Source organism: Leopardus geoffroyi, chromosome C2, assembly GCF_018350155.1.
Source record: "Leopardus geoffroyi isolate Oge1 chromosome C2, O.geoffroyi_Oge1_pat1.0, whole genome shotgun sequence".
Classification (NCBI taxonomy): Eukaryota; Metazoa; Chordata; class Mammalia; order Carnivora; family Felidae; genus Leopardus; species Leopardus geoffroyi.
The window spans coordinates 44,065,610-44,087,128 of NC_059333.1; positions in this window are offsets into that span (position 1 = coordinate 44,065,610).

Consider the following 21,519-nt stretch of genomic DNA (forward strand, 5'->3'; position numbering starts at 1 on the left):
TAAATTTTATTTTGCCAAAGGCGTAACTGTTGACAAGTGACAAATTGAAGCACATAGTGCCAGTTTTACAGATTCTGATTAAACAATTCTACCGCTGGGTTTTCACTTTGGGCTAAAAAAAGAAAATAAAAGAAAAAGTCTGAACCTCCAATATTTGTAGTGTTTCACATTGATGTAGCAAGTTATTAGAACATACCTGATATATACAGATTACCCATTCGTGTGTGTAGTGTTGGAGATAAGCAAATTTAAAGAAAATTAAGAACCATTTCTTTTACATCTTCAGGAGAAAGGGTATTTTCTTAAGACCAATCATGAGTCAACCACTCTGCAGTGTTAGTCAGTAGTGAGAAGTAAATATTTGTGGTAATCTCTTGCTTAAACTAATTTCTTGCTCAGTGTTCAGAGTGTCTCTTTGACATTGTTTTCCATACCATTCCAGAGTGAATGTAATTTATTTTTCATTCTAAAATTAGGATTATACTCTAAATACAATATTTCTGAGCAGAACGCCTCATCATTTTCATCAAAGCGACTTGTATTTTAATTCAAGAAGTACCAGGAGTCCTTGCGAAAGAAGTTCTAGTCCAGATTATGAATCCTTACTTCATAGACATATGCTTACTTTAATTTATTTCATATATCAGGATTCAACCTTCTTTTTCACACATTTTCACTGCTTTACTAAGTTATAATTTCTCAAGATATATTATACATGTTGAAAGTATACAGTTTGATGTGTTTTTGACTTATTTATTCACCCTTTGAGCCATAACCACAATCAAGATAATGACATTAAAACAATTCAAAATATATCATTGTGGCTTTTTTAAAATTCATCCTTTGAATTGTTCTTATTCTCACTTTCCAAGTAAACAACTGATCTTCTCTGATCTGCTTGATGATACTGTAAATTAATTTTCATTTTATAGAAATTTATATAAATGGAATAATGGAGTATGTATGTTTTTCAGTCTGGCTTCATTCACTTGGCATGATTATTTTTAGATTCATCCATGTAATTGTGTCAATAGTCCTTTCCTTTTTTTCTGAGTACTGTTCCATTGTATGGCTTCACCAAAATTTATAAATATACTTACATATTGGGCTGTTTCCACATTTGAGCTATTTCAAATAAAGATGCAATGAACATTAGTATACACTTCTTTATATGAATGTATGATTTCTTTTGTTTAAATTCTTGCCAGTTGAATATGAGTAATACAGTAATAATACAATTACTTTATCATCATTATTTTTATTAATATTTTATAGTTTTGAAGAAAATACAATAATGTGCATGGTAAAATTGAGGGGAAGGTATAGATTTCCTGCATATCCCCTGCTCCCAAACATGCACAGCCTTCCCCATTATCAATTTCCCTAACCAGAGTGGTATATTTGTTAAACTGATGTTCCTACAGTGGTACACCATCATCGCCCCAAGTCTGTAGCTTACAATATGGTTCATTGTTGGTGTTGTGCCTTCAGTGGATTTAGACAAATGCATAAAGGCATGTAGTCATCATTATGGTATCATACAAATATTTTCAATGTCCTAAAAATCTGTGCTTAGACCCTGTGACCCTGGCAGACACTGATCATTTTTTTGTCTTTAAAGTTTTGCCTTTTCCAAAATGTTATATAGTTGGAATCACACAATATGTAACCTTTCAGGCTGCCTTCTTTCATTTAGTAATATGTATTTAAGTTTCCTTTATGTCTTTCATGAGCTCGAACTTGATTAGTTATTAATTTTTAGCTCTGAATAATATTCCATTGTCTGAATGTAACACAATTTATCTGTTCAGCAGTTGAAGGCTCTTCATGATCCTTTCCAAGTATTGGCAATTTTGAATAAAACTGCCATGAACATCCACGTGCAGGTTTGTGTGTATAGGGCTGTATGTGTGTGAGTGTGTGTGTGTGTCTGGATACAATTTTAATTCCTTTGGGTAAATGCCAAGGAACATGATTGCTGAATCATTTGACAAACGTATGTTGAGTTTTATAAGAAAGAGCCACACTGTCTTCCAAAGTGTCAGTACCATTTACATTCCTGTACTTTAAAGTTGTTCTTAATCTGTGGTTTCTCTTCTAGAAACTGTATAGTTCTGAGATCAAGTAGAAGAAGGTTTGGGAGAAAAATCTACTAGAACCAGCAACTCATAGGAACATTTAATACTAAATGTATTTTTTTAATTGGTAAGTTTGACAATAAATACATTTTTAAGTTACTTATTAAGCTTGTTTAAAAAGAAATATAATGTAAGAAAATTATGAACACAATCAAAAAGGCTATAGTTAGAGTATTTGATTGGACAAAGGTAACAAGGGCATATAAAGTGACACAAAATTAAGAACTCATTTCAAGAAAACTTCTCTTAAAAAGATAAGACTTCTAATTTTAAAGAACAAAAATATATTTTCATGAACTAAATACATCTTTTTAGGATAAAAATAATGATTTTCCTTCTGTTAGCATTCTAATTTTCTATTTGGACTCATTTTATCATAATATGTTATAGAGACAATTTCCAAATGAAATCTAATTTAGAACTTGTACATGGTATTCAGTTTCTTAATCATAATAAAAACTCAAACACTAATCTATTTTATGAAATTTAGGTAGAGGAAAAGTAATTGATTTTTGAATTTTTTATTTTCATGCCAGTCTAATTAGGACCAAGTTGATATACCTAGTGGCAATAAAGACACCACATATACAAACACACACAGACACATTAGTTTAAATTACTACTTCAAATTTATATAAACAAAGACTTATGAATAATTAGACGAAGTCATCCAGAGGGTCCTCAATATAAAGAGCCAATATAGGGTCAGTCCCACTGGGAAAATGAGCAAGCCCTCCACAATTTATTTTTGGTTGTGGTGATGACAGATAAACATGGACGGCTACAGAGATCCCTTGAAGGTGCCTGTGTGATTGCATCATGGTTAAGAAAACAAATTTCATAAGAAAATACTGCTGAAAGTGATTTCAAAAAGATACAAGTCCATCGTGAGGATTTTTTAAATGAAGAAATTGAAGATTTTTGGCTAGAAGATATCTACTCACATGTTCCTTGACAGTTAAGCAACATCCACAACAAAGCTCCTCCTGTTCCAAGAAAATTGAAAACAACAGGTTTAATTACAGGATATTTTAAAAAACAATACACAAACACTTTTTTATTTGGCAACCTAATTGCAAGCCATGAAATGTGGTTATAATGCTTATTATACTGTAAAAGGACAAAAGAACCAATATAGGTATAAATATAGTTGCATTTGATCATTTATGAAAATCTAGACAAATGAAAGTAGATACTGTATGTAACTGGATTTCTTAATCTACAAGGATCTCTTCTTTATAGAGTTGGCTAATAACTTATAAATGTTTTTATTTAACATCCTTATCCTAATTTTCTTAATAGTTTGAGTTTCTCTTTGATTCAAACATTATTCTGAAATATGTTTTCCTACCTCTAAATAAATTTACTTTAATGACTTTGTTATTAAGTTGTACTTTTTTTGCATGTTGTTGAGGAAATATGATCACCATTGTGCCAAAAAGTATCAGTTCAATAATGTAACAGAGTCCAGACAAGAAACAGATGGTACATTCAAATGAGATAAATTTAAAATAGCTTAGTAAAGAAATTATGAAAGTGAAGGCAGGATTGAGGAAAAGCAACAAGGGATCGTGCAATACCCCAGGATTGTAACATCTTGGATTCATTATCACTTCTAGGATTAAAAGGTGATGAGGGGGGAAAAGTTACTTGAATCTGAAAAGACGCTTGCAGAGACAAATATCATGCTAAAGAGTAAGTGTCCTCTTGACTTACTACATTGTTAGATTTTTCTTGACCGTGTATGATGTTATCATATATTTTCAAGTATTTACTTTCTCTTTGTCATTTAATTAATTTTGTAGTGATTGGATTTTATGTATAGGAATCAATTTGCCATCTTTTTTTTTTAATTTTTTTTTTTTTACATTTATTTATTTTTGAGACAGAGAGAGACAGAGCATGAACAGGGGAGGGGCAGAGAGAGAGGGGGACACAGAATCCGAAGCAAGCTCCAGGCTCTCAGCGGTCAGCACAGAGCCCGACGCGGGGCTCGAACTCACGGACTGCGAGATCGTGACCTGAGCTGAAGTCGGGCGCTTAACCGACTGAGCCACCCAGGCGCCCCTCAATTTGTCATCTTAAACAGTTAAGCCAGAACAATACATTTCACAGGAAAAAACCAAGGTATTATTAAAAAACAATAAAGCAGTGGCATTCTACATTATTTATCATGATAATTGTTATATTTATGGAGAAAATAAATGAGGTAAAGAAAAGCACATTCCTATAGAAAGATTTTTTTTTTTTGTTCATAGGTTATGGGGATATTATGAATTGATGAAATAATAACTGTATTTTACTTCCCACTCATACAAATAAAGTGAACAAAAATGATAGATATTTTCACTGAAGAAGGGGAAAGTTGTTATTAAAATTAAATTTAACAACAAAAATACGTTTTATTCAGAGAATAATTTAACATTCTTTATATAGTATGTGGATACAGAAATACTACCCACACTACCAGTATAATCGTATTCGTTTTTACAAGTACAATAAGTTACATTTCCTCCATGTCCCATATGATGCAAGTTGTAATGGAAAAGCAAGAAGGATGGCTATGACAAAAAATAAATAGTAAATATGAGCAGGCTGAAAAATTTATTTCAGGTTTCAAAGCCTCTAAGTTAAAAACTTTTTTTTAACATTTAAAATCTATTTGAGTGATTTGGTTGATGCTAAATTATTTACTCCACAAAATGCACTGGTTGTTTATGGTGCATAAAACACTGATAGGGATTTGGAGATAATCGTGTAAGTAAAATAGTGTTCACAATGATCAGGAGTAACTTTTCCATTAAACACATTAATTACAATAAAAATTCAGGAATACAAGAAAGATGTCACTGAATATAAGGGAGTATGTTAGATAGATATGGTCTATCTAACTGAGTCAATGGACTCAAGTGAGTCCATTCTAAAGTGGTGACATTATGGAGACATCTGAACGGTGAGAAGGTGTTCTGACAAGGAAATAGTGAGAAGCAAAGAGGCAAAGCCCTGGGAAATAGTTCACTAAGTCCAATGCAAATGCACAAGCTTCCTATTTTTCAGGCACATCGAGGCAACACTTATAGGTAGGGTTTTAGGAATTAAAATTATAATAGGAAGTTAGTGCAGAAAATTAACAAGGGCCAAGATTTTATCAATATTTATAAACCCTAGTAAGGACTTTTATATCATTCTCACTGTAATGGAATTTTAATTAGAGAAATGACTGCTCAGATTTTATTTTTTGAATAATAACTCTGCCTGATGTAGGAAAAATGCACCATGATGGAGTGAAAATGGTGACAGCAATACATTCAAATCTTTTAGAACATCAATGTCTTATGTAGGATTCACTAGGTTCAGAGTCTAATATGGAAATTGTTTGGAAATTATTGAGAGTATGCTCAGGGAATTGATTTAAGGAGTAGGGAAGCAGAATAAAGAGGAGAAAGGAGTTCCTTAAGAATGTGATTTCAGGTGAAATTCAGCTTTATTCTTGTGGCACAGGTATCTCCAGAGTCTTTCCCACTTTGAGGTAAGGAAATGGGGGTTTGCAGCACACCATATTGTCAATGCATTCAGTCAATCCACCAGTAAATGACTGAACACAATCAGGAAGTATGATTGTCAGGCACCTCCAGAAAAGGGGACCTCCAGTGACTGTCACCTAAAGCCATTAGTCTAACCACCCACAGTAGTTAGACTATGGCTATAATGAAAGAATTGCAAATAGAAGGTCAGAAAAAAAGAATTTTGAAGGGGGAAAAAAGTATTAAAAAACAATAAAATAAATGACTCCATAATGGTCCATCATAATTACTTTATTTGTGGGGAAAATAATTGAACTAAATTAGTACAGACGTAGGCATTTCTGTAGAAATATCTGTTGTCCGGTGGGACAACAGAGTAGGCTCATTGGAGAGACCTACACATTGGTATTATTGTAGACATAATAATTGTGCACATAATAATACACATTGGCATTATTAGATAATAAGTATGTATTTATGAATCAGTAACAATTTTCTATTAGAACAAATAGCTTTACTACAAGTGTTAATGGAAATACCACTACTGAATCTTAAAGCATGCTTGGAATGGCACCTACAAACAAATGGTCTCTGAAAAGATTTGCCAAGTGGTCATGCTAACCATCAATTCTTCCACTGAATTAAATTAAATCGGCCATTCCAATAAGTTAGATCACAAGCAAAGCTACCTATCTACACTATGCAAGTTTAGGAAAATGGATCCATAAAATCATCACTTAATATGCTCACATAGTAACAGAAGCTATAAAAAACTCAATAAGTAGAATATTTTTGAAATCTTTATAAACCTGTGATTAAACACATGGTTCATAACATTGTTTAAAAACTTTTAAATAAAATTAGTACAGCATATTTCTCTTTGAGTTCAGTGACAAAAATAAAAATGTTTGTGTATTCTGAAAAATAAATATGCCCATTATAATTGATAATAGCATGTACAAAATCTATTAATTTTCTTTTACCATGGTTGTTAAGAAACTCAGAAAATGAGTAAAGCAAAATATGCTTAATCTTGTTTCTAATAAAAATTGTCCTTTTTTTGACTCACCTCGTACATGATTCTTTCGTTTTTAAATATTATATTAACAATCAAGCTTTTATAAGCATTTTATTGTGAATTTACCACATCTTATTGACTGAGACTATAGTAGACATTATAAGTAATGCTTAGTAAGCTGCATTAGAACATTTCATTGTGGAATTATACAAATTATAAGGACACAGTGGCAGTAAAACTTAAATTTCTATAAATATCTGGTTTTAAATAAAGTCAAAACGAGTGTACATAATTCATTAAGCAAATGCAATGATTAGTTTCTAATTCTCAGAGGTCAATGTGTACTATGTGATATAACTACAGTGTAATTCAAAATCACAATAGCTGTGCTTATCATAATTCATCATTATAAAAAATGAATTTATTCAAGAAAATGTATTTGCTTCAATATATCACTTTCAACATAAAGTGTTATAATTTGGTAAGTTAAATTAGGCCATGTTTGGCTTTCATGTTTAAAAATATGATTGCCCTGGGCATTTATGACTTCCAATTATTGAAATATTGAAACCAGGGAAGTAAGTGTAAATTTATGAGAAAAGGTCAGAATCATAACATTTGTTGCAGGTTTCAGTTGTCATTTAGTAGCCATGATCTATAATATTTTTCTGTTTTTTAGAGACCAATATTCTCATATGTAATAATTTGAGAAACGTGGAATGAAATTAGCACTAGATATCTATGGTACGTTGAATTTATTCTTTATTTTATTGAATTTATTCTTGATTTTGCTTACTATTTATGTTTATGTCTTTTCTTATATCATGACTTTATTTCAAATGATAGAATAACTTTTTTAAAAAAATGTCTATTCCAATGCTTGTCATTAATGCATGGACTATTACAAAACAAAACGAATACGTTTCAGTTGCAACTATTATCCTGAAAAAACATTTACTAGTCTTTTTGCTCTTTAATATTTAACTGTTTTCTTCATTCATACAACAAAGACTTTAATAGATTAGAGTTCTGATTCAATCACAGACTATGGGTACACAACTCTGTGGTCTATTTACACAGGGATGTTAGGGACAGTAAAGACGAGCAAACCATGTATAATGGAACAATAAAAGGGGTTCCCACACAACCAAATTATACTGTCAGAGTGATTAATATAATAAACCTGGTTTCAATTTGTCTTTTACTGATTTCTAAGAAATCCAATTTTATGGGCAGTTGCGTGGGGGTAAAAGAACCAAACAAACAATGAAAATATACATGCTGAGGTAAGTAGCCACTCCAGGAATCAGAGTTAAAACTGGATCCCCATCAGTGGCTAGAAGCACATAGGAAGAAATTTGACCATCAAGGCTACCTTTGGACCCTGGGCACTGGAGCAGTTTCCGCCTTGCATCTCTTTTCCTCCAGAGAATGGGATGGCTTCTCCCAAAGCTAGTGCCCTGCACAGCAGAACCAGGGTGTATGGGGGAAAAAAGGTGACTAAGGCAGAGGAAAAATTGTCCTTCAAGTGAAACACGTTGCTGTTCAATGCATATTTTTCCACGTCATCTGGTTCTACAGAAGCTCTGCACTTTTCGTTCCCTGAATTTATATTTTTATATTTTTATATTTTTATTTTTATAAGACCTGTGTTTTTTTTTCAGGATATTTATCTTTTAATAGTCTGGCAATCCCACCAAGATGACCAGTAGATTGATCTGACTAACCAGAATAAACTTTATCTCCACAGTGATGCATTTCATGGGCTGCCTGAGTCAAGTAACATCTTTTCCAGCCTTCTGTCCAAAGGGAAACAAAATTTTGATGATTTTGTTTTTCTAATTTTAGTCTTTCTCTACTATTTGTGTATTCTCATGGGGTTTTTTGGTTCATTTACAACTGATACATTATTTTGCATTAGTAGCAGCAATGATCAAGGATTTGATATTATGATCTGACCATATGGTGAGCTCTGTTTGTTGTAGACATCTGTTTTCTATTGGGTGAGAAATCAGAGATTCTGGTGTGTTAACCTTTGTTTGCTTGTATATTTTTCTGTTTTGAGCTCAAATCACTTAAGGATTTCATTTCACCAGGAATGAAACAGCTATTTGATAACTAAACGTGTGATTTTTTTTTATGTTTTTGTTTACCAATGACACATGGCTTAAGTTGTAGAATTAAAAAGTTATAAATTATGTGTCTGTATGTTTATGTGTTAGGAATTCAGAAATACCTTTACTTCTTATTGTGTGAGTATGTCATGTTTCCACTTCTGGAAAGTATTTTTTTTTTTTTTTTTTTTTTTTGAGAGAGAGAGAGAGAGAGAGAGAGAGAGAGAAAGACCGGGGGAAGGGGGAGAGGGAGAGGGAGAAAAAGAAACTTATGCAGGATCCACACCCATCATGGAGCCTGACATTTGGCTTGATCCCAGAACTGTAAGATTATGACCTGAGCCGGGGCCCCTGGGTGGCTCAGTCGGTTAAGCGTCCGACTTCGGCTCAGGTCATGATCTCTCGCTCTATGAGTCCCAGCCCCGCGTCAGGCTCTGTGCTGACAGCTCAGAGCCTGGAGCCTGCTTCAGATTCTGTGTCTCCCTCTCTCTCTGGCCCTCCCCCGTTTATGCTCTGTCTCTCTCTGTCTCAAAAATAAATAAACGATTAAAAAAAAAAAAGATTATGACCTGAGCGAAAATCAAGAGTTAAACACTTAATCAATTGAGCCACCCAGGTACCGCTCACTTTTAAAAAGTATTAATAAATTATATTATAAATTTTCTTAAATTATAAAAGTTATATTTATATTTTTATTAAGACAAATAAGCACATATATAAAGAGAGACAGAGGGAATGAGATAATGAGTGAAAGAGAGAAAGAATATTGTTAAATTTTCCAGGAAATAGGGACATTGAATGTCTAATACTTTATGTGTGCTGTACTTAAATATATAGTACATATACATACGTGTATATATAATATATATATTTATAAAAACTAAATCAATTTTAGAGAAAACTTTTACTTAGAAAAATCAGTTAAAAGCTAAACAAGATGTCCAGTCTTTCACTTATTTTCCATATTCTTTTATACGTATTTGTTATTCAATGTCTATTTATTGTGTTTCTATCTTGTGCTATGAGCTGTCTAGGGTAGATGGTATTTACAAAAACCAGAGGGATAAACTCAAGCCTGGATCTTAGAGAGCACTTAAAGAGAGCATTAGAGTGTTCAACAGAAATGTGATCAGTGTAATGGATAAAATGAAAACAAAGCCAAGGTCTATGATGCAATCAGAAGAAGCAAGAGAATCAGTCAGGACAGTAGCAAAGAATTCCTTACGTGATTTGTCGATACATAGCTTTTTGAGATACTTTTATTGGCCTCCAAAAAAATGGATTATAGATATTGGCTCACACAGGAGCACATTGAACTGTCCAATATGATAGCCATTAGCCACAGTGGCTATTTAAATATAAATTAAAATTAATTAAAATAAAGTAAATTGAAAACTCAATCTATTAGCTGTACTGGGAACATTTCAAGTGTTTATGGGACATGCAGAGATAGACATGTTTCCATCATCAAAGAAAATATTTTTTGACAGTGACCATTATGTGAGAATAGTTTGTTCTCATTTAATATGTGTATCTAGACACATTTTTCATATGCTTTATTTCTTTTGTTTTACTTAGTCCCTTACAGTTTTTAAACACGTGTTTAGTTTGCAGGGAGAAAGCTAGAGGAAGATAGACATTTGAGAAATATGTCAATTATGCTTTATTACCTAGTGTGTTCACTGTTACTAATTTCCCTTCTTGTTATTCTGACCTTTAAAGAAGAAATTAAGGTAAAAGAGTCACATGTAATCTGGAAAATCTTCAAGGTTTAGTTTAAAGGAAGAAACGATGGAAAGACGTTGCAATACTCTCATTGTCTCATCTGTAAATATGCCATCAGCACTTGCAGATGTCACCTATTCATTTGAAGATATTGACAAGTTGTATGGAACAGTAGACAGTCTTGACAAATTATAGGCCTTTTGGGGAGAACCGCTAATAAACAACTTATAGAAGTTCATATATTACCATCTATTGTATTTCTTTTGTCATGGATCATCCATTTACTGCATTCTCACAGATTTCTAATTTTGTGGATAGAGCATATTTTCTATTTATCTTATAAATGAACTCAATATTAATAAGCTTATCTTATTTGCACTCTCCATACCATGTGCCTTGAGGCTACCACAAAAGATTAGTTCTACTAAGACCTTAAGATATATTTTTCTCACATATTTTTCAAAAAATATGATGTTTTCTCTTTTAAGAAACACAAATATCTTAAAATGAGATGACTTTTCTGTGTTGGCTAATAAAAAATTGACTGGTAGCTATCAGTTTTATTTAGGGCATATTTTCAAAACCCTTTAAATAACTGCCAAAAAAAATGTTGTGTGTCTGTTGAAGAATAAAGCTTATTTGTGTAATTTGACCGTTCTGTAATATTCTATGACAAACTAATGACTTAATAAAAATCCCATTATTCATGTGAAACTGATAAAATATTATTAAATCATAGTGTAGTCATTTAATGTTTACAACCAATTTGGAAATATTCATATACTGGGAAAGTTTTCAGTTAGTGAAACTCAAATTAAAGATGAAGTGTTTACTTCACACGGGCTTTCTCTCTCTTCATAAATAATAATGAGTTCTGGAGAAGAAACAACTTCATTGCCTTTCAAAATTTAAAGCAGGAATTCTTTCTTTAAATGAAGTCTTACCATGAACTTCAACTAGTAAAAATGTATTGAAGAGGTTGGAGCAGAAAGCATAAGGCTGAGCACCCCTGGCCCCAGTGGTCTCCAAATGGGCCCAAAGGGCATTCTGTGGTACACAAGTCGAAAACCTCTGACTGGAACACTTCGTGCCATACTTCTTTGCTTTCTTTACAAATAGGCAAAAATTCTGTTTGATTTTTAGATTTTGTTTGTTTGTTTCCTGTCATTATAGGGAAACACATAGGGGATCAAAATACCAAGAATGAGAAAGTTATAAAACCAAAGAATTCTTCCCAAAGTGTCAGTTTTGTTCCATTTTCTTAAATGCCTGACTCTATTATAAGATTTTACAGTCTCTTTGGACTTCCTCTCTGATTTTTTTTTCCTGAGGTGTAATTCAATAAACCACCCTCTTCATTCTGATTCATCTTTTCTTGAAACTATGAAGACACCTACCACCATCATAACTTCTCTTTTTGTGATGTAGTTTAGTTTAGTTCTCAGATATTTTTCACGCCAGACACAGCCGGTTACTTGAGGAACAAAGATTATTCATCCATGTACTCTGACAGTCCTCAAGGAGGTTAAAATGGAGTGTGGAGAAGCAGACATATGGAAAGAAAATATCAAAACAGGTTGGTAAAATCGTGTGCACACAGATGCATAAAAGTGTTTAATGGGAGGAGCACATTTTTTTCAACATACAGTGTTTTATTAGTTTTAGATGTGCAATATAGTGATTCAACAATTCCATACATCTCTCTGTGCTTATCACAAGTGTTCTCCTTAAGACCCATGACCTATTCAACCCATCCTGCACCCCACTCCCCAGGAAAGATCACATTTTAAAGTGATTCATTTGTATAACTGAGATTGTACACTCTGAACCTTTTAGAAGATTCTACTTTGTCCTCTTATGTGTATGGTTTAAACACTGAATTTAAAATGGCTGTTTATGTTGATTGGTGCTATTATAGCTCCTAATTCAAATTGCCATGTTTGAATCAGAGCCAGGCAAAAAGACCCTTAGGTTCTGAATTGATTTTAAAACTGTTCATTGTTGGGGTGCCTGGGTGGCCCAGTTGGTTAAGCATCTGACTTCGGCTCAGGTCATAATCTCACAGTTCGTGAGCTCGAGCCCCATGTCAGGCTCTGTGCTGACAGCTCAGAGCCTGGAGCCTGCTTCTGATTCTGTGTCTCCTTCTCTCTCTGCCCCTCCCCCACTCACTCTCTCTGTCTCTTAAAAATAAATAAATGTTAAAGAAAACATAAAAAAAAAAAACGCTGTTCATCGTAAAAGTATTTTTTAAAATGGTTTAACTGGTGGGGCACCTGGGTAGCTCAATCAGTTAAGCATCTGACTCTTAATTTTGGTTCAGGTCATGATCTCATAGGGATCTCATGGGATTGAGCCCTGTGTCAGGGACTGCTTGGGATTCTCTCTCTCCCTCTCTTTCTCCCCCTCCCCCGCTTGTGCATGCATGCTCTCTCTCTCTCTTAAATAAACAGTTTTAAAAAAGATTTAACTGTTTTCTGTAATTAGATATATTAAGTACATTGTATTTTATTGAGCAAGCACGACTGAACATCTTGAGTACACGGTTCACCTCAAATATTGTTCTGTAGAGAAAACTTTGTATAACATGTTATAAATGGAGACCATTGATTATTTTCACTAAAATGATTATTTCATTTCGTTTTAATTGCATTAACAATAGAATGTAAGCAAATTAAATATACCCAAATTCAATCACATTATATTTGTATGAGTAACTTAGATTCACTCATGTTTGAAAGACATTAGCATTGCTTATAATGACAAGTATATCTTTTCCTAAGCCACATAATATTCCTAGATTAAAACAACATGTCAATTAAGACACTTCCTTTTTTGATATATGATATAAATAATTTTTATCTAGTGTTTCTGTAATTTCTTCTTAAAGATTTCAAAGTGGCCAGGTTAGAAGTTAAAATTGTTCCATGGGAGGAAATACACACACTAAAAATTTAAGTTTTACTAATTTTTTTGTATAAATTGACAAATACAAAACAAACAAAACCATATAGGGAGCCCTAGAGTTAGAATAGTGAGAACCAGAATTTAAAGGTCCAGCTTATAAAAATGATAAAGGCCCCGCTATGTTTGTTGCAAAGCATCTACTTGTGACTATACGATGCCTTTGCATATATGCAACATACCATTTAAAATAATAATGGCTTAGACTCCATGTTGTTTGCATCATACAACTCTTCTAAAGACCAAATTGCTAGTTTAAATGGAAATTTTTTAAATAGAGGTTAGTAATAATTTTTTAAATGAGAAATCTGTCTGACCTAGTTAAGTACCAATATGGTTGAATCAGCCGGATTGGTCCAAATTAAAATGAAGCGTATTCATTGACAGACTCTTTGATTTTGTGAAGCTTATGCTCAAACAGGAGAGACTCAAAACAAGTAAAGATTAAATACAAAGCCAGATACTGTGATTGAGATGCTTAACTCCCATTAGTAATTTGTGCTCCAACTTCCTTAGTAAGGAATTTGTGAGAGTGAGCTGCCTAGCCAAATACCCTTTTGCGCACACACACACACACACACATCTTTGTGACATGTTTTCTTCAATGAAATTAAGCAGAAAATATGTGTACATTTCTTAACTAGTATTTTAAGGAGGCCAGTGGGATTGTTGCTCAAGTTTTTGGCTTCCTGGCCTTAGATTCTTTACCCTATCTCTCTACGTTAAATAACTGCGGGTTGAAATTTCTTTCTTTTGATTAATTGATATTTGTTAGATCCATGTTGTAATCCTACTTTGTCTCATTTTTTCTTATCTAACTTTGAATGTAGAATTTTTTTAAAAATTTTTTTTTTTTCAACGTTTATTTATTTTTGGGACAGAGAGAGACAGAGCATGAACGGGGGAGGGGCAGAGAGAGAGGGAGACACAGAATCGGAAACAGGCTCCAGGCTCTGAGCCATCAGCCCAGAGCCCGACGCGGGGCTTGAACCCACGGACCGCGAGATCGTGACCTGGCTGAAGTCGGACGCTTAACCGACTGCGCCACCCAGGTGCCCCAGAATTTTTTGTTTTAATTTCACTTCATCAAATAACTTCAAAAAAGGATTATCATTTTGTTTGTTTCTTTTTCTGCTCTATTGAAAGCTATCTCCTGCTCCCTGGTTGAGAGGATGTTCCAGTCAAATGCTTCTGTCTGTATATGTTTTTACTTCTGTTAAAAATGTCCTTTGTCTATTGAACTCTTGCCCGTGTTGTTCTAAAAAAAAACAAATCTCCACTAATCTTTTAAGATTCAGCTTAATCATGGTTTCTTCTGAGAACCTTCTGGGACTCTTCCAAAAAAGTTTTTCTATTCTAGCTTAGAAACATCACTTGCTTCTAATATACAACTCTACAATGGAACTTATCCATAAAACTATAATTGAATATTTTAGTCTATTTTTATAAGTAGATTTAAATTTTTTCACTTAAAAATTTAAATCTATTTGCAAAAATAGGCTAAAATGTTTCATTAGAATTTTGTGGTTAAGTTCTGTTGTATATTGTACATTATATTACATATATATTATATCTAGATATTTTCAACCTCAAGAAGACTGTCTGAAAAGTAGTAAACCCTCAAAAACTTATAGAGTGCCTAAGTTCAGACGTATTAGTTCATTTTCTCTGAAATTCTTCACCCAATGCAGATGGTCAATTGTTTTTTTTACCATCACTCTACCAAGTGTCTGGAGCTCTAATGGGCTTGTATTAGATTAATAAGTATGTGGGGAAATAGTGAATAGAAGGTCCATTAGGTCTAATAGTATATTAGAAGGTCTTTATCTTTTATGACTCCAAATAATATCCATCTACACTATCAGTGATAATGATGCTATCATTTTGATTCTATAATGCAAGGTAAAATATAGAAAGAGCAAATGAATTTCAAAGTCTCTTCATTTATCTATTGCTATTGTCTCTCTGATTCTTCCTCCTAGCCACATCTCTTCCCACATACTGGTGAATGAATGAATGAACGAATGACTGAAAGAAAAGTGTTCTGGAACTCCCTAGGAGTTGGTTGTACAAGAAGAGATGGAGGAGGAAGATTGACAGCTAAGTCCTGAAATGACAAGAATTTTATTTACTTTTGGTTTGCATCATTATGAAAACACAGGTTATCCTTAGGATATGAAGTGCTTGCAACTATAATCAGATACCTAAATGATAACTAAAATGGTGACAAATGAACCCTCTTTCACTGTTGGTGGAAATGCAAACTGGTGCAGCTACTCTGGAAAACAGTAAGTGTGGAGATTACTCAAAAAGTTAAAAATAGAACTACCCTAAATCCAACAATTGTACTACTAGGTGTTTACCCAAAGAATACAAAAATACTAATTCAAAGAGATACATGCACCCCAATGTTTATAACAGCACTATCTACATTAGTCAATTTATGGAAACAGCCCATGTCTATCAACTGATGAATAGATAAAGAAGAGATCACACACACACACACACACACACACACACACACACACACTGGAATATTACTCAGCCATCAAAAAGAACAAAATCTTGCCACTTGCAATGACACAGATGGAGCTAGAGACTATTATGCAAAGAGAAATAAGTCAGTGAGACAAAGACAAATACCATATGATTTTACTCATATGTGTAATTTAAGAAACAAAACAAATGAGTAAAGGGGAAAACAAAGAGAGAGACAAACCAAGAAACAGCCTCTCGACTATAGAGAAGAAACTGATGGCTCCCAGAGGGGTGGTGGGTGGGGGAATGGGTGAAATAGGTGATGAAGATTAAGGAGTGCACTCGTGATGAGCACTGGGTGTTGTATGGGAATGTTGAATCATTATATAGAACACCTGAAACTAATACTGCACTGTATGTTAAGTGACTGAAATTTAAATAAAATCCTTAAAAAATGAAGCTCAAAAGAGAATAAGAGTAAATTAAAATATAAGTCTTTGCCAAAACAGCAAACACAGTGAAAATTAATAGATGTGTGAGAGAATATTTATGATAGATACACATAGATGGTAGATTAATAGACAGAAATGTACATATACAGATAGAAATCTCTCAGAAAAAAAGGGTTATACGCAAAATAAATAACTAAGTCCACAAATTAATTACAGTTTATGTAAAAAGAATAAAAGAAAAAAATAAGCAAGTTATAGAGAAAACTCCAATGGGTAATAGATTTGAAAATGGTTAAAACCTAAGTAATAATCAAAGAGATATGCATCGAAGTAATACTAAGGTATCATTTCATATCCATCACTCTAAACAAAAACGGAAAAGTTCACAAATACAGAATTTCAGACTGGAGGCAGAGTAACATTATTCATAAAAGTGAAAGGAAAATAGGGTTAAAACACTTTGGGAAGCAATTCAATAATATATAATAATATGAAACTTAAAATCTGTCCTATAATCCAGCAAATATAGTGTTGATATATACATTAGAGAAACTCTGACATATGAATGTATGTATTGACATGTATTTTAAAATGTAATCCAGAAAATAATTAATGAAAATTATATATAACTCAAAACATTTCTTAAAATACAGTGATGTATGAAAATATCAAGGGGCAAGAATTCATACATATCAGATTTCCATTTCCATAGGTACATGAACATGCAAAACAATACCAAATATTTTTATTGTGTTATATATATTTTATTTTATTTTTTTTACATTTATTTATTTTTGATAGAGACTGAACACAAGTAGGGGAGGGGCAGAGAGGGAAGAGACACAGAATCCAAAGCAGGCTCCAGGCTCTGAGCTGTCAGCACAGAGTCAGATGTGGGGCTCCCACTCACAAACCGGGAGATCATGACCTGAGCCGAAGTCAGACGCTTTACCGACTAAACCACCCAGGCATCCCGGTGTTATATATATTTTAAAGTTATAAAAGCATAATAAGAGTCCTAGACACCAAATTTAGAGTAACAGTCATCTCTGAAATAATGTGAGGGAATGGGATTAATTAGGTGTAAACGAAAGAAGCTACAAGTTTATCTGTAATGTTGAAGTATTAAACTCTGTGTGGGCACAAGGGTTTCTTATATTGGTACCTATGCTTCTTTGTTTGCATGAAATATTGAATTAAAAAAATAACAGGAGAATACTGAGACAGAAGCTCATATGTGCAAAGTGAGTCGAATTAGGGTATCTGAGAAAACAGCAAAACCCTGAAAAACTGCTTTAGGGAAAAGTATGAAGAGTTAGAGGTGAGTATAAAAAAATCCATACAGGTTTATAGATGGTCAAAAACATAACAGGGTTCTTTCTACTAAGCGGGAAAATATTCATAAAATCAAGACCATTGCACTGGAGGAGCAATTCTCTTCACCTTTGCTGGCTTTCTCCCCTGCCCTTCTCTTTTCTCCGCATACAATTTCCTCTCTGCCCCTGCACTGCTTGGGGTATCGCAGCCTTAGACAAGCAGCTGATGCTAAACAATGAGACTAGGTGAGAATTATGTGAAACTGCTGCTTTTCAGCAGAGCATAAGTCAGTCCAGACAGTCAGGAGAGAGAGGGATGTCCTTGATCCCTCATCTAATTAGGCAAAGCCCAACTAAGGATTTGTTTACTAAAGAAGTGAAACTCGATTAAAATGAGGAATCATGTAAGGTAGTGGCAAAATTAATGAAATGTGCTTTGACTTTTTTTAATTTAAAATTGCTCTATACATCTATTTTAATTTTAATTATATTAAAATGTCTCAACTAGAAATAAATCATACCTCCTGCTTGAGGTTGTTAACTAGGTAACAGAGCCAAAACTAAGACATCACTGTCAACTAGTGGTAGATTATCTTAATTGCCAGCTCTTAGAATTTGAATCAACCGAAAGTCAGATTCGCACCCTTGAAATAAAATATCCTTATTAACGATGGTATTATGTTACCCAAATTCACACAAAAAACGTTATTCTCAAAACTGACTTAAATTCATATGAGAACAATTAATGTGATAAGTTAAATTAATAGTAAATTTGAATAATCATTAAAACATGACCACTTGCAAAAACAAATAACCCAAAAAGAACACCACCATTAGAATATACAGGTTTTCCAAATCAAACTCTTTCATTGTGTAAAGAACAATGCTCAACATCAGATTTGCTCGGAATTCCACCTTACATCACTGTGCTTCTTACTGTCCTCATTTGTAAAATAAATGTCGTATTCAGTCCTATCACAGGGGTTAGGGTGCATATGAATACACATGAAGCATTTGGAACAGTGCTGGGCCTCAAGGAAGCAATCAATATTTGCTTTCTATTTGTAATTATTATTATTAATATACATACTTTAGAATGCTTCTTTGTTTTGTAAATATGTTACCTCGGATGGAAATTATGCAGATAACACACATTAGACTTTTTTTTATGTTCCCACAAGGTGAATTAGTAAACACTTAACATTAAATATGAAGTCACTTCACGAGTGGGATTCTAGAATACAAAGAGTATGTGTGAAAGATAAATATTCTTTATTTCTCCTTTAGATTCCTTTCCTAATATCCTTTGCTAAAGGTCTTTTGCTTTTGACTAATTAGTGGTTGAGATTGAGCTCAGATGTGAGAATTACATGAAGTTAATTTTAGACTCTCTGGAGTCTTCTGTCTGCAGTCCATTACTCTATCTGCTCAGGAAATTCTTTTGCTTTAGGGAAGAGTCTCATAGTTACCTGTTGCTAAAAATGTTTAGTGTCTTCGGTTATCATCCTCTCTGTGGAAACGGTTGCCTTTTCTTTTGTAAAAGGGAATCTATTGTTAACACGTCTTTTAATTTTCACTGACTCTTTTGTCAAATTATAAATTACAAGTGGAGATTGAGAGTTGCTAATCAAGCTGCCATCCTCCAAGGAGGCATAAATCTAATGAGTAATGCTCACTCTTTTCTGAAGCAAAATTTGAGAGAACACATTTAAAATGCAAAAAAAAAAAAAAAAAAAAGCTGTACTTATTTCCACATCCATCATCTATTTCCTATGTCAATTTTTAAGGTGATTGTGAATCATAATTAAACTGAGCAGAACCTAGAATGTTCAAAATATGTAGGTCTCCTATAGAATTGGCAATAACTAACACTGAATAACACTTTTGCTCTTTACTTTCTTAAAAGATTGAAAAATGTTACATATCTTTACACACGCATTAATTTCTTCATTCTTGCATGATAGTATACAATCGGTACTATTGTGAAAGTAACATCAAGAACGTATGCATTAAAAAATCACAATTTTAAAATAAAAATGTAGTAGTCTCCTGTCAACCCTGGTTTCACTTTCCACGGTTTGTTACTCGCACTTAATTGCATCCTAGAGAAGATCGTCCTTCTGACCTGTTGTCAGAAGGTTAAATGGGTAGCCTAACACTACACTACATGCCTAACTCACCGACCTCACTTCATCTCATCACGTGGGTATCTTATCATCTCACATCATCACAAGAACAATGAGTACAGTACAATGAGATATTTTGTGAGGAAGAGAGACACCACATTCACATAACTTTTATTACAGCATAGTTATAATTGTTCTACTTTATTATTGTTTTTGTTATACTCCTACTGTGTCTAATTTATAAATTAAACTTTATCATGGGTAGGGATGTATAGCAAAAATATAGTATATATAGGGTTTGATACTATTCACAGTTTCAGGTATTTACTGGGAATCTTGAGGGTCCCCCTGCAGATAAGGGGGAATTCCTGTGGCAACTTAAGAAAAGATGCTAGTGACTTTCCTGAGGAATCCGTGTTAATTGAAGGCAGATTATGCACCAGGGTTTGAAATTCCAGGATGCATTATCAGACAAATAAATCAAGATGGAGAGTTAGAACAAGTTTTCAAATTAGAAAGGCAGAGCTCAGAAAACGAGTGGCTATAAAACAGAAAAGGCTGAAATTAATCTTATTAAACAATTTTCACAAGCATCAGAGGCCAAAATTAGGGACTGAGAAGAGATTTTTAGATTTACAGCCTGTAAAATTTTTATTTTCTACTCTTAGCAGAGTGCTTAGCAGGCTAAACGGCTCAATAGTTGATTTTTAAGTTAAACTAGAGAGACAGATTTCAGATCTAAAAGGATAGTGCATCAGGCTGTTAAATGCCTGATTAATGCCTCTGATGGAAACAATTCAGCATCCAACTCTGAGGCGCAAGCTCATTTTTGACTCTCTAACCCACTTGTTATCCCAAAGAATACGGACTGCGGAGAATCAGCATGTCTGTTTGACAACAGGGAATTGCCGGCACATCTGCTTTCTAGTCAAAGCACTCTTTCCCACCAAAGAATGACAACTTGATAAAATTGGGTAGGATCAGGACTCAGCACAGATTATCAGGCTACCAAAATCCACTTTGCGATACACTCATCTTTTTTTCTGTTAAAAAAAAAAAAAAAAAAAAAAACATCAAAAAACACTTGATTGATCCATTTGAAGGATTGTAAAGGAAGGTACATACTTTGCTTGGGGAAAAAAAATCTATGATGTCATATGGTAATATAAACTAAGAACTTGAGTACTCTCTTATAAATGTGCTTTAATTGTGCCAATTGTTTCATTCTGAGAGCTGAATTGGGAGAAGAGTATGCTCTCGATGTTACAAAAGAGAATTTTCCTCAGCTTTATGCAAATGTAGGTGGTCTTGTGATACAAAGGGATGCTTTGCTTACAAAATTATTTATATTCTTTTTTGAACAGTTGTTTCCAGTTGAAGACAAGATAGGATAAAGGGAACTGCAGACAGATAGCAGGGCATGTTCTTTACTTCATGGTGGAGAAAAGGACATTAAAAACAATGAAATGCCATCGCTGATCTTAATTCGGAATAACCCCAAATGTACAGATGTTGAAGGGTTTCTGAAGTAATTTGTTTTGTGAGGAACAAAGAGTGACACTAAATCGAGATTCTTTCTGGTGTGGGATGGCTTGTGTATGTGCGTGGAATTCCCCGACACAGTACAGGTTTTCAATGTCAATCCTTCTGAGAAGAAGACATGTTGA